Raw genomic sequence first — 14,009 nt, forward strand, 5'->3', positions numbered from 1 at the left:
TACTTGCAAAAATAATTCTCAGAACCTTTTTTTTATATCAATTCTGCAAATAATCCTGTTGATTAAAACTTGATATTCAAATCTAATTTGTTAATAATGTGATAATAATCCATTTAATTGGATCTGTCATGCATGTTTTTAAACATTGAGGGAACTGAATACTTTAAAATGCTCACCTTATGTTAAAACAAACAAGTCTTTATTTGTCAGTATGGCTGTAGTTTTAAGAGCTGAAAATGTGTTGCTGGAAAGGCGCAGCAGGTCAGGCAGCATCCAAGGAGCAGGAGAATCGACGTTTCGGGTATGAGCCCTTCTTCAGCCCGAAACGTCGATTGTCCTGCTCCTTGGATGCTGCCTGACCTGCTGCGCCTTTCCAGCAACACATTTTTAGCTCTGATCTCCAGCATCTGCAGTCCTCACTTTCTCCTTGTAGTTTTAAAATCCAAGGACCTTTTAGAATGATAAAATTTAACATGTATCTTGTCTGTCTTCTTCCCATAATCTTTTTACAACATTTTTAAAATACAAACTGAGTGTAAAGATAGTCATAGGAATAAAATACAAAACCTGCCTGAATTAAGAATTGACTCTTCCTCAATTATAACATAATTGCTGTACTGTTTCTATTACTGGCCATTGGCTACATTATAATTCTAGCGGTGAAATTGTGATTACACAAAATTGGCTTCTGTATTGGTGAAAAATAATATATTAGCCTTGTTAAACTAACATATTTTGTAAGAAGGCCAAGTTAAGCAAACTACATCTCTCCAGATCTAAATCCTGGTCAGCTTTCACTGGTAACCTCTGGAACATGCCCTCATCTACTTTGTCTCTCTTCTACCATTCAGAATATTATTGCTGGTTAGACTCCATTTCTCCCTTTCTCGCTCTGCTTTGTAACAGGACCATTCTTTGACAAGAAGAACAATATACAAATTTTCTAAAACTTTGTTTTTTTAACGTAAAGACATAACACTGATGTGAGAAACTAGCTAACTGTGAATCTATCTTCATAAACTACACATGTTATTTCAGTTGCAGGAAATAATCACATTTTGTTCCTTATCACATTAAGTACATCATGAGTGATATCTCCACACTTCCTTTAGAACATTTCATGATAGCAACCAAGTTGCTGTGATTTTAACACATTTTGCAGCAGATAATATTTGGACAGGGGTTTCATTACTTTTTTTAAAAAATAATATTTTTCAACCAAATTTTTCAAAATATCTTTTCACTATTCCTTTTCTCAACTTTCATCTTTTCTTTCTCTGAAAGCAAGGTTAGAACGTTACAAGGCTGCCCATGTAGCAAATGCCCAAGTCTTGTATAGGCCCAAGTCCTGATGAAGGACTGCAGCCTGAAACATCGATTCTCCTGCTCCTCGGATGCTGCCTGACATGCTGTGCTTTTCCAGCAACACACTCTCGGCTATAGTCTTGGAAAGGTCAAAGCAAATCTTCCATCAGGATATTCAATATGATACAACATGCAACAGACCTGATTTTGCCCTTACCGCAAGCCTACAACTGATCAAATGATTAATTAATGTCTATCCTTCCATTGAATGTTTATGTAATATCTTATCTCACCCACATCCTGTATTTTAAGGCAGTTTTTTAAAAAAGAAATGGTTCTACAAAAAATAATCATAAAGAACTTGGCCAAACTTGTTTCCACCTTAACGCAAGAGAAACAAGCACAATAATAAAAGCTTTTCTGATACCAAGCTGAGATCAACTATTTGGAACGCATTGAGTACAAATTTTCCATAATCTTTCTCGATTAATTCCTGGTCTCAGCTTGTCACCAGTTTAATCAGTTAAGTCATCAAGTCTCATTTTTATTCTAACTCTAATTTCTGCCCTATGTTTCCTATCAACTTGACTGACAGGACAACTACTCGGCCTCTGCCATTATCTTTCTGTATCTAGCTGCTAAGTGCAAGACTGGCCCATTTATTCTTTATCTTTTCTCATAAAGGATCAACAGCTGTTCACGTAGCATCTGGCTATGAGTTAGGATTCAGCACATTGGGCATCATGGACCTAACCCATGCGGACTTGTCCTACCTGCCTATCTCCTTTTCCACTTATCCACTCCACCCTATCCTCCCTGACCTATCACCTTCATCCCCTCTCCCACTCACCGATTGTACTCTATGCTACTTTCTCCCCACCCCCATCCTCCCCTAGCTTATCTCTCCACGCTTCAGGCTCTCTGCCTTTATTCCTGATGAAGGGCTTTTGCCCGAAACGTCGATTTCGCTGCTCCTTGGATGCTGCCTGAACTGCTGTGCTCTTCCAGCACCACTAATCCAGAATCCAACCACTTTGTTAGTCAGTACATTGGCGCTTCAACATGCAGCACCATCATGACATTAAATTTTTTAGTAGGAGCTTTGAGAAAGTTAACATGAAAGACAGCAGGAAGCACCATATGGAAGATCCATAAACGACACATTTTTCTGAAATCTGGGGCTAATTAGTGAAGGTTTCCAGTGAGTTACTGGCAATTTGTGTGAGAACAGTTAGTGAAATTCTACTGCTCCCTGCCTCTAATGAAATCCTTATGCTCAATAAGATTTCCATTCAAATATGTTGAACTGCAATGAATGTAGCATCAAAGAGAACTGTACATTCTGAACAGTACAACTGCTGTGAAATACCTGAAATAAATTTGTGATGCAAATTTGTTGAGCTTATTCTCATACACGAGTTGAAAAATATGACTAAATTCAACTTCAGCTGTAGAGAAATGCCTTCAGAACTGGAGAGATATGAAGACCATGTATATCTGACAATACAGGTTTACAAACCAAGATTCTAGACCATAGAAGTTCACAAGGTGACCACTGCAGGTTTCTGAGATCATTTGATTTGTGATTGCCATTGAGCCTCTGCTACTTTTGATAGGCTTTCAGATTTTTGTTATATTTGTTTTCATTCATTCTTTTTGGACATCATTGGCAAGGCCTGCATTAGGTACATGAATTCCTTACATTAGTGAGCTGGCAATTAGTGAAGCATTGAACAGCATTTAAGAGAAGTTTGGACAAGTCTATGATATAGAAGGGAATATGACACAAACTAAGTGCTACGTTAGTAAATGGAACATCTCATTATTATCTCACCTCAATAATATATAGTTTCCCATTCTCCCACCTGCTGAAAAGAAACTAGACAGAGACTATTCCTGACATGAAATTCAGAGAGGCTATCTGGCAACTCCAGCTCACTACTTACACCTCTGGACCTTTGTCACTGGTTGCCAACATCTCACAGTAGGCTCCATAGGCAGCAACTGCCTACACCTCATCGTCCAAAGACAATTGTCCATGTCCATGGCATACCTCCCCATCCACTTTCAACTGGATTCCACACTTCAATGCTACAATTTAGAGCAAACAAACACACCTTTCATTAAAGTATTGTGACTAGGACACTTTGCCGGCAGAGACAAGCTCTCATCTCAAGGATTCCATCAGACTGAACCTCAAAGATCCTTGCTTGTCCTCTTCATGCCCAAGAGGATGATCACAGCATCCCTGCCTTGCCCTGTCTTTGCTTTTTGTGCTTTTCCTCCTCAGTCAAAGCCTACGTGCTCACAATTCTTCCATCTTGCCTATCCATCTTCTTGTGTGGTTAAGAGGTTGAGCATGAGAGACACTGCATGAAGCACAACTGCTGTTTCCATTCATCGTTCTGTGTACATTATCTAAAGTGGTTGGATAATGTACATAGTGGATCTGAAAATGACTGTCACTATACCTGGGGTGCACTGGGTAAAGTATTTCATTCTATGAGGGAGGGCACTACTTTTGAGTCCTTCAAAGGAGACCCAACAGTACACAAATACTCATACACACAGCTGAAAGACATTTGCAAGGACTACATGCAGTATGAACTTTAGACTCTAACTGCGTGAATTACAAATCCTACTTTCAAGCAACTTTAACCACATCCTGCAGCATCAGGAATCAGTCCCACTAATAGATGCAATGCATAAATATTGCTGCCTGGAAAGATTCAGGCTAGTGTCGATGTAGCAAACACTTTCCAAGTTACCATAGCCTGCGTACGTATGCAGGAACTGCTCATGTCACACCTTGAACCAAAAAACCTGTATAGTGCCAGGAATAGCTTGACTCTGTACCTTCAATTTTGGAGTTTCAGTGAGACAGTCATTTTCTCCCATGGCTGATGATGAAAAAGTGAAATGTGGCATGTCATCCCTCAAGACCTCTTCCCTTAGAAGCTCTTCTTTTTCATTCCTCTTCCACTATGCTGCAGTGCAATGCAGGAGTAGAGGGAGTCCACACTACAGTGCAGCCCATTCACCTTGGAGTTCTGGTCAGGCAACCCCAGGGCTACTTGTGGAGAATATGCTGGGTGTCCCTTGCCCAACGAGCAAGTCATGTGCACCTTCCTTGATTTGAATTCCAACAGGACTGAGGGTGGCTCACAGGTTGGAAGTTCTGGCCACCGCTGGAGTGTTCTGAGAGATGATCTTTGGATGGCCCATATATTATGCCTCCTCCATCCGGCTGCCTATTGTAGTACCCCTGTTTCCTTGTGAGTCCATGGCACCTGGAGTAAGGTCAAGATCCCTTGTCCCCCTCATATCCAACCACTGATGGTGAGAAACCTGTCCGTGGAGGCAGCCAGACGCTCACATACCGAAGACAGTGTGATACCAACAGCATTGGCATAGTCCTGCAAACATTGTGTCAGTTTTCCAACAAACCCATGTGCTGCTCCTGTGTCTGCTTGTACACATCGATGAAGCTCTTAATCGGTGACACCGTGTAGTCATCTATTGCCTGGGGTTGAGCAGTTTCTCATCTCCAGCAATCCTCCTCATCCAGCTGCAGACACATGGCAGGTTCTGGTGTTGTGTCTTCCTCTGCTGGTCCTTGGGAAAGTCAATGGCCTTCCCTTGCACTACTCTATTCTCCAGGACCTCCCTGTAAGTAAGGTGGGGTGCCAATTTGTCTCTATCAGAAATTTCCTCTGAAAGGTGTGCAGTCCTGGTCTGTTAGGCAAAAGTGAGGACTGCAGATGCTGGAGGTCAGAGTCTAGATTAGAGTGGTACTGGAAAAGCACAGCTTTTGCCCGAAACATCGATTTTCCTGCTCCTCGGATGCTGCCTGACCTGCTGTGCTTTTCCAGCACCACTCTAATCTAGTCCTGGTCTGTTACCAGTGACAATGCAATTCCTGTCTGTTTGCTTTTTGGTCACTAAATATATATGAAGGTTTTGATCCACCCACGTAGAGGCTTTCCTGTATGTAATGGTCCTACATTGAACAATGAGAAGATGCCAGGTTACACCCGGCATTCAGAAAGTAAGTCGAACTCCCTTAGACAGGTTTCCAAGATGGGATAAGGCTAGGGATAGGTAACCTGTCGAGCTTGCTTCTTAAATAGCAATAGATATATGAATGTGCTTTTGTCTGTGCAATTAAGTGTTAGCCCAAGAGTCCCAAGAAGCATTGTTTTTGGTTGCATATTGAAGAGCAGCTCTGGATTGCCAGCACATGACTAGTGCAAGACTGCCTTTCAAATTTGGTGCTGATCCCAGGTATCCCGGGATGTCCCAGGAGTAGTGAATACTTGCATCTTCAGCAAGTGGGTGAAGATGACAAGCAGGGTGCCATGGTGCTTAGGCAATAAGGGATGATAGCATGAGTAAACTTGCTAGGCTTTGTGAAGAGAAACTGTCTATAACATTCATTAAAAAAATGCCATTTAGAAAATGTCTGATAAGATTCAGTCTCAAGTCTTGCCTGTCACTTATGCTATACCATGTAAATCAAACACATTGGTAGAAGATGTTTAACAAGATAGGCAAAGAGTGAAAGTTACAGATCAGCTAGCGAAAGCCATCTGATTTGTTTATGACCAAGTCTTACTAAAATATACTATGATGAACTGCAGTTACTGAAAGTACCTGAATACTATTTCAATGGATTATAGACAGAAGATTGATTTTGGCACGTCCAACAATATGACATTCTAGCAATTCAGATGAAAGAAAGAGTACTTTGATATAAGGAAAACGCAGTTGATCAGGTGACATAATTTAAGTATCTTGAAACATAATGATAGAAGATGGCAACAAGGTGAGAGCTAGGACTGTAATTGCAAAATTGCATTAATGTAAAGAAGATTCTATTGACTGCATAGCTGAATAGAATACTAGAGACAACGAATTCTCCTGATGAATGCAAGACAGATAGCCTAGACAAAATGTGCCTTTTCTCAGCAATGTTCAAAATCAGCTGTATTTAAAGAAAAATGAGTGGAAGAGTGTTAGTGTATTGATGTACAGTGCTGAGAAAGGGCTGCAAGGAAAGAAGTCAGGCATCTGAACAGCTTTGAAAATTGGAGTGCAAAGTATTATAGAAAGCGTAAAGATCATAAAAAGCATAGACAAGAAAAGCATAGACAAGATAAGAGAGGTAATGATACATAAAGAATACAGTTCGATTGGCATAATCCTGAATAAACAATTGAAAGGATTGGGCATGTTGAATGGATGCAATTTTGAAAGAAGCATTAGAGGCAATGGACTAAACTACCTGAAGAATGGGAGATGAAATGGATAATTGGAGGAAGAAGTGGGAGATAATATATTTTGGAGAATTAAGGATCAAGCCAGTATTTGCCTTGGGCAGACTACTGAAAATGATATATAAACAGTCGCTGTCTGTTCAAGTATTTTCCCCTTTATTCACAGAGATAAAAAAAATGTAGATTATTCAGCGTCATAAAGTACATTAAACAATTATATTTCAATACCTCATATTAAAAATACTTTTGTACTTCAGAGTTGCGTGTGCATTATTCATTCCCAATATTGTCTTCATATGTTTAATGTGAAACTTTTTAAGCAGGTAGTTGAATAAGAAAATAACAGATGGTGTTGCAATGAATTAGAACAGCATGTACAATTCTTGGGGCTAAATTGGATAGCCTTAGAAAATAAGCACAGGAATCATGATGGACAATTAACCCTTTCCTGTTTATTATAAAGCAGGAAGCATGGGGCAAAATCTTTCCAGCCCCTGAATGACCTGAGCAATGGTGAGTCAGTTGGGAAAATATTGAGAGTTTGGAAGAATTAATTTTGTGACATTGAGAAATAAAGTTCAATTTTCCACCCTCGGTTTTAACAGCAAGTTGTGAATCTTGCTAGTGAGTGGCAAGAGATCTATTTACATGTATTAATATCTTATTGCTATCTATTCTTGCCTCATTTATAAGCAGTTTGACTTTCTCCAATGCAGTAGATAGTGGCTCCAACTCTTGCCTCCCTAGGCCACTAGCTGGGCCAACAATGCTTAACATCACTAGGCATGTTCTATGGTTTGTGACAGCCATCAAATCTGAGGTTGGCATCAGAAATAATATGTGCAGCTCTGATCAGAAAGACATAATTGCACTCAAGAAGGTGCAGAAGAGATTCACCAGGATGTTGCCAGGGATGAAAAGTCTCAGTTATGAGGAGAGACTGGGTAGGCTGGGTTTGTTTTCCTTGAAACAGAGGAGGCTGAGAGGGAATCTTGATTGGACTATACAAAAGTATGAGAAGTATAGACAGAGTAGATTGTATCTCTTCCCCATGGCAGACCAAAAGGCATACATTTAAAGTGAGGAACGAATGATTTAGAGGAGATATGAGGAAGAATCTTTTTCAACCAGAGGGTCATAGAAATATAGAACGAGCTACCTGAGAAAGTGGTGGAAGCAGATACTCTTGCAATATGTAAGAAGCATCCGAATGAATACTTAAAATATCAGGGCAAAGCAGTCAATGGACAAAGTGCAGCTAAATGGGATTAGTATAGCTTGGTGTTTGATGGTTGGGATTGACATGGTAAGCTGAAGGGCCTGTTCCTATGCTGTCTGACTCTATGAGAATAGCAGCACAACTCCAGTTCAGTTTGAATACAGATCTCCACTTCAATGCTGCATTTTGGTGCTCACCATCTTCTTTCATTGTTATGCTGCTGACAGAATGTTTTACACACAAGGCAAGCACCCATTCATGCATCAGACCAGAGTGCATCTCAGGGCTTTTTCTTGCCTTTATGGTGCTCAGTGACTTTGCGCCAACTTGGATGTTCAGACTTACCATGCCTTTATAATGCTTTGACACTTCATTCAAAACTCACAGACTCACAGTATTTCTTCCTATCTTCCATTTTAGTGCAGATGCAAAACCATGAAGTTTGTCATGATTGTCAGGAGTGATCAGTTAATGAGGTGGACATGTTATCGTGTTATATAGATGTACACCACGAAAACAGACTCTTTGGTCCAACTCGTCCATGCTGACCACATATCCTAACCTAATCTCGTTCCATACACCAGCATTTGGCCTATATCCCTCGAAAACCTTCCAATTCATATATCCATCCAGATGTCTGTTGTAATTGTATCATTCTCCACCACTTCCTCTGGCAGCTCATACCATACACACACCATCCTCTGCATGAAAAAGTTGCTCCTTAGGTCCCTTTTAGATTTTTCATCTCTCACCCTAAACCTATGTCCTCTAGTTTTGGACTCACCCACCCAAGGGAAAAGACCTTGTCTATTTACCCTTTTCATGCCCCTCATGATTTTATAAACCTCTATAAGGTCACCCTTCAACCTCCGACGCTCCAGGGAAAACAGCCCAGCCTATTCAGCCCCTCCCTATAGCTCAAGTCTTCCTACCTTGGCAACATTCTTGTAAATCTTTTCTGAACTCATTCAAGTTTCATTACATCCTTCCGATAGGAAGGAGTCCAGAATTGCATGCAATATTCCAAAAGTGGCCTAATCAATGCCCTGTACAGGCACAACATGACCTCCCATCTCCTATACTCAATGCTCTGACCAATAAAGGAAAGTATACCAAACACCTTCTTCACTTTCCTGCCTACCTGATACTCCACATCTAAGGAACTATGAACCTGCACTCCAAGCTCTCTTTGTTCAGCAATCCTCCCCAGGACCTTACCATTAAGCATATAGTCCTTCTCTGATTTGTCTTTCCAAAACACAGCACCTCACATTTATCTAAATTAAACTCCATCTGCCACTCCTCAGCACATTGGCACATCTGATTAAGATCTCATTGTATTCTGAGATAACCTTCTTCGTTATCCATTACACCTCCAATTTTGGTCTCATCTGAAAACTTACTAACTATATCTCCTCTGTTCACATCCAACTCATTTATATAATTGATGAAAAGCAGTGGAGTCAGCACTGATTCTTGTGGCACTCCACTGGTCACAGGCCTCCAGTCTGAAAACCACCCCTCAACCATCACACTCTGTCTTCCACCTTCAAGCCAGCTCTGGATCCAAAAGGTTAGTTCTCCCTGTATTCCATGAGATCTACTTTATTGCTGGAACAGCACAGCAGGTCAGGCAGCATCCAGGGAACAGGAGATTCGACGTTTCGGGCACAGGCCCTTCTTCAGGAATGAGCAGAGAGTGTTCAGCAGGAGAAGATAAAAGGTAGGGAGGAGGGACTTGGAGGAGGGGAGTTGGAAATGTGATAGGTGGAAAGAGGTCAAGGTGAGGGTGATAGGTCGGAGTAGGATGGAGGCGGAGAGGTCAAGAAGGAGACTGCAGGTCAGGAAGGCGGTGCCGGGCTGGAGGGATCCGGCTGAGACAAGGTGGGGGGAGGGGGGATGAAGAAACTGGTGAAGTCCAAGTTCATCCCCTGCGGTTGGAGGGTTCCCAGTCGGAAGATAAGACGCTCCTCCTCCGACCGTCGGGTTGTTGTGGTTTGGCGGTGGATGAGTCCAATGACCTGCATATCCTCGGTGGAGTGGGAGGGGGAGTTGAAATGCTGTGCCACAGGTTGGTTGGGTTGATTCGTCCGGGTGGCCCAGAGGTGCTCTCTGAATCGCTCCGCAAGTAGGCGGCCTGTCTCCCCAATATAGAGGAGGCCACACCGGCTGCAGCGGATGCAGTAGATGATGTGGGTGGAGGTGCAGGTGAATCTGTGGCAGATATGGAAGTTTCCCTTGGGGCCTTGGAGAGAAGTGAGGGGGGAGGTGTGGGCGCAAGTGTTGCACCTCCTGCGGTTGCAAGGGAAGGTGCCGGGAGTGGTGGTTGGGTCGGTGGGGGGTGTGGATCTGACAAGGGAGTCGCGGAGGGAGTGGTCTCTACGGAAAGCTGATAGGGGAGGGGAGGGAAATATATCCTTGGTGCTGAGGTCTGTTTGGAGGTGGCGGAAGTGACGGCGGATGATGCGCTGTACATGGAGATTGGTAGGGTGGTAGGTGAGGACCAGTGGGGTTCTGTCCTGGTGGCGGTTGGAGGGGCGGGGCTCAAGGGCGGAGGAGCGGGAAGTGGAGGAGATGCGGTGGAGGGCACCGTCGACCACGTCGGGGGGGAAATTGCGGTCCTTGAAGAAGGAGGCCATCTGTGTTGTACGTATTTTGAACTGGTCCTCCTGGGAGCAGATGCGGCGGAGACGAAGGAATTGGGAGAATGGGATGGCGTTTTTACAGGGGGCAGGATGGGAGGAGGTGTAGTCCAGGTAGCTGTGGGAGTCGGTAGGTTTGTAGTAGATGTCCGTGTTGATTCGGTCGCCTGAGATAGAAACAGAAAGGTCTAGGAAGGGGAGGGAGGAGTCCGAGACTGTCCAGGTGAATTTGAGGTCGGGGTGGAAGGTGTTAGTGTAGTGGATGAACTGTTCAACCTCCTCGTGGGAGCACGAGGTAGCGCCGATACAGTCATCAATGTAGCGAAGAAAAAGATGGGGGGTGGGGCCAGTGTAGTTGCGGAAGATGGATTGTTCCACATACCCTACGAAGAGGCAGGCATAGCTGGGGCCCATGCGGGTGCCCATGGCTACTCCTTTTGTTTGGAGAAAGTGGGAGGATTGGAAAGAAAAGTTGTTCAGGGTGAGGACCAGTTCGGTCAGTCGAAGGAGGGTGTCGGTGGAAGGGTACTGGGTGGTACGGCGGGAAAGGAAGAAGCGGAGTGCTTTGAGTCCTTCGTGATGGGGAATGGAGGTGTACAGGGACTGGATGTCCATGGTGAAGATGAGGCGTTGGGGACCGGGGAAGCGGAAAAACCCGACGGTCGGAGGAGGAGCGTCTTACCCGACGGTCGGAGGAGGAGCGTCTTACCCGACGGTCGGAGGAGGAGCGTCTTACCCGACGGTCGGAGGAGGAGCGTCTTATCCCCGACGGTCGGAGGAGGAGCGTCTTATCCCCGACGGTCGGAGGAGGAGCGTCTTATCTTCCGACTGGGAACCCTCCAACCGCAGGGGATGAACTTGGACTTCACCAGTTTCTTCATCCCCCCTCCCCCCACCTTGTCTCAGCCGGATCCCTCCAGCCCGGCACCGCCTTCCTGACCTGCAGTCTCCTTCTTGACCTCTCCGCCTCCATCCTACTCCGACCTATCACCCTCACCTTGACCTCTTTCCACCTATCACATTTCCAACTCCCCTCCTCCAAGTCCCTCCTCCCTACCTTTTATCTTCTCCTGCTGAACACTCTCTGCTCATTCCTGAAGAAGGGCCTGTGCCCGAAACGTCGAATCTCCTGTTCCCTGGATGCTGCCTGACCTGCTGTGCTGTTCCAGCAATAAAGTTTCAACTTTGATCTCCAGCATCTGCAGACCTCACTTTCTCTTCCATGAGATCTAACCTTGCTGAACAGTCGACCATGAGGAACCTTGTCGAACGCCTTACTGAAGTCCATATAGGTCACGTCCATCGCTTTGCCCTCATCAATCCTCTTCGTAAATTCTTCAAAAAGCTCAATGAAGTTAGTGAGACATGATTTCCCATGTACAAAGCCATGTGAGGGAAATCATCAGGAGAGCAAAAAGGGGACATGAGATAGCTTTGGCAAATAGGGTTAAGGAGAACCCAAAAGGATTATATAAATACATTAAGGACAAAAAAGTAACTTGGGAGAGAATAGGCCCCCCCCCAACGATCAGTAAGTCAGCCTATCTGTTGGACCACAGGAGGTGGGGAAGATACTAAACGAGTATTTTGCATGAGTGCTTACTGTGGAGAAGGACATGGAAGATATAAGATGTGGGGAAATAGATGGTGACATCTGAAAAATGTCCATATTACAGTGGAGGAGGTGCTGGATGTCTGAAAACACATAAAAGTCCTTGCCTTTCCAAATACATATAAATTCTGTCCCTCAGGACTCCCTCCATCAACTTGCCCACCAACATTGTAATGTCTATTGGTCTATAGTTCCCTGGTTTTTTCTTACCACCTTTCCTAAGTAGTGGAACCACATTAGCCAACCTCCAGTCTTCCGGCACCTCACCTGAGACTATTGATGACCTAAATATCTCAGCAAGTGGCCCAGCAATCACCTCTGTAGCTTCCCACAGAGTTCTAGGGTACACCTGATCAGGTCCTGGGGATTTACCCATTTTAATACATGACATCCAGCACCTGCTTCACTGTAATATGGACATTTTTCAAGATGTCACATTTATTTCCCCATGTCTACTAGAGAGTAGATAATTTAACCAAACTTTTTTTTAAAAAAGGAGTGCAAACAGGGAGTTATATATCAGTTAGCCTGACTTAAGTAGTGAGGAAAATACGAGAGTCCATTATAATAGATTTAATAACAGTGCACTTAGAGAAAAGCAACAGGGTCTGACAGAGTCAGCATGGATTTATAAAAGAAAAATCATGCTTGACAAATCTATTGGAATATTTGGAGGATGTAACTAGTAGAGTAATAGATAATGGGGATGTGATTTACCTGGACTTTGAGAGGTCTTTTGATAAGGTCCCACATAAGAAGTTAGCATGTAAAATTAAAGCACATGGAAATTGGAGTCATGTGCAGACATAGATAGAGAACTGGTTGGTCGACAGTAAACAAAGAATAGAAATAATTGTGTCTTTTTTGGAGTGGCAGGCAGTAACTAACTAGATATCCTAGGTATCAATGCTTATACCACAGCTATTCACTATATATGTTGTTTTCATATAACATGCATTTCAATGCAAATTGGCTACAATGCGATTGACAAATTGTGAACGCTGTTTGGATAATGCAAACTGTCTACGGAATGGGTATAGCAATCTTCTACAATGTGTTTTCTATAGTGATTTTCCATACTGTGATTTCCATAGCAGAAGAACACAACCATCGTGTTATACCAGAATGCCTTGTATATGTAGACACAGATGAGCAAGCTAACTGTAATATCTCCAAGTTTGCAGATGGCACAAAGCTGGCTGGGAAGGTAAGATGTTTCAGTGTGATTTGGACAAGTTAAATGTGTGGACAAATGCATGGCAGTTGAAGTATAATATGGATAAATGCCAAGTTATCCATTTTGGTGCACAAACAGGATTGTAGATTATTATCTGAATCCTGATAGATTAGGAAAGGGGGAGAAGTAATGAGGGTTCAGTGTCCTAGTACACCGTTGGCTGTGAGGAAACATGTAAGTGCAGCAGGCGGTAAAGAAAGAAAATGATCTTCACTGAAATGATTCACGTACAGGAGAGGGATGTTTTGCTGTAATTGTACAGGGCCTTGATTAGACCACACTTGGAGTACTGTGTACTGTTTTCATCTCCTTACTTGAGGAAGGATAGTCTAAGTTTAAAAGTGTAGTGCTGGAAAAGCATGGCAGATCAGGCAGCATCCAAAGAACAGGAGAGTTGATGTTTCAGGCATATGCCTGACTCTCCTGCTCCTCGGATGCTGCCTGACCTGCTGTGCTTTTCCAACACCATACTTTTTGACTCTGATCCCCAGTGTCTGCAGTCCTCACTTTCTCCTAGAAGGCTAGTCTGACTTTGGACAAAGTGCAACAAGAGTTTATCAAACTGATTCTGGGAATAACACAACTGACATATGAAGAGAGACATATGAAGAGAGAGATATGAAGAGAGCTATATTCATTGGAGTTTAGAAGAAAGAGGGGGAGTGTCATAGAACTCTATCAAATTCTAATGGGACAAGACCTGATAAATGCAGGAGCA

This window comes from Chiloscyllium plagiosum, unplaced genomic scaffold (assembly GCF_037043375.1).
Source record: "Chiloscyllium plagiosum isolate Xiang-an unplaced genomic scaffold, Cpla_swu_hap1 HiC_scaffold_6, whole genome shotgun sequence".
Lineage (NCBI taxonomy): Eukaryota > Metazoa > Chordata > Chondrichthyes > Orectolobiformes > Hemiscylliidae > Chiloscyllium > Chiloscyllium plagiosum.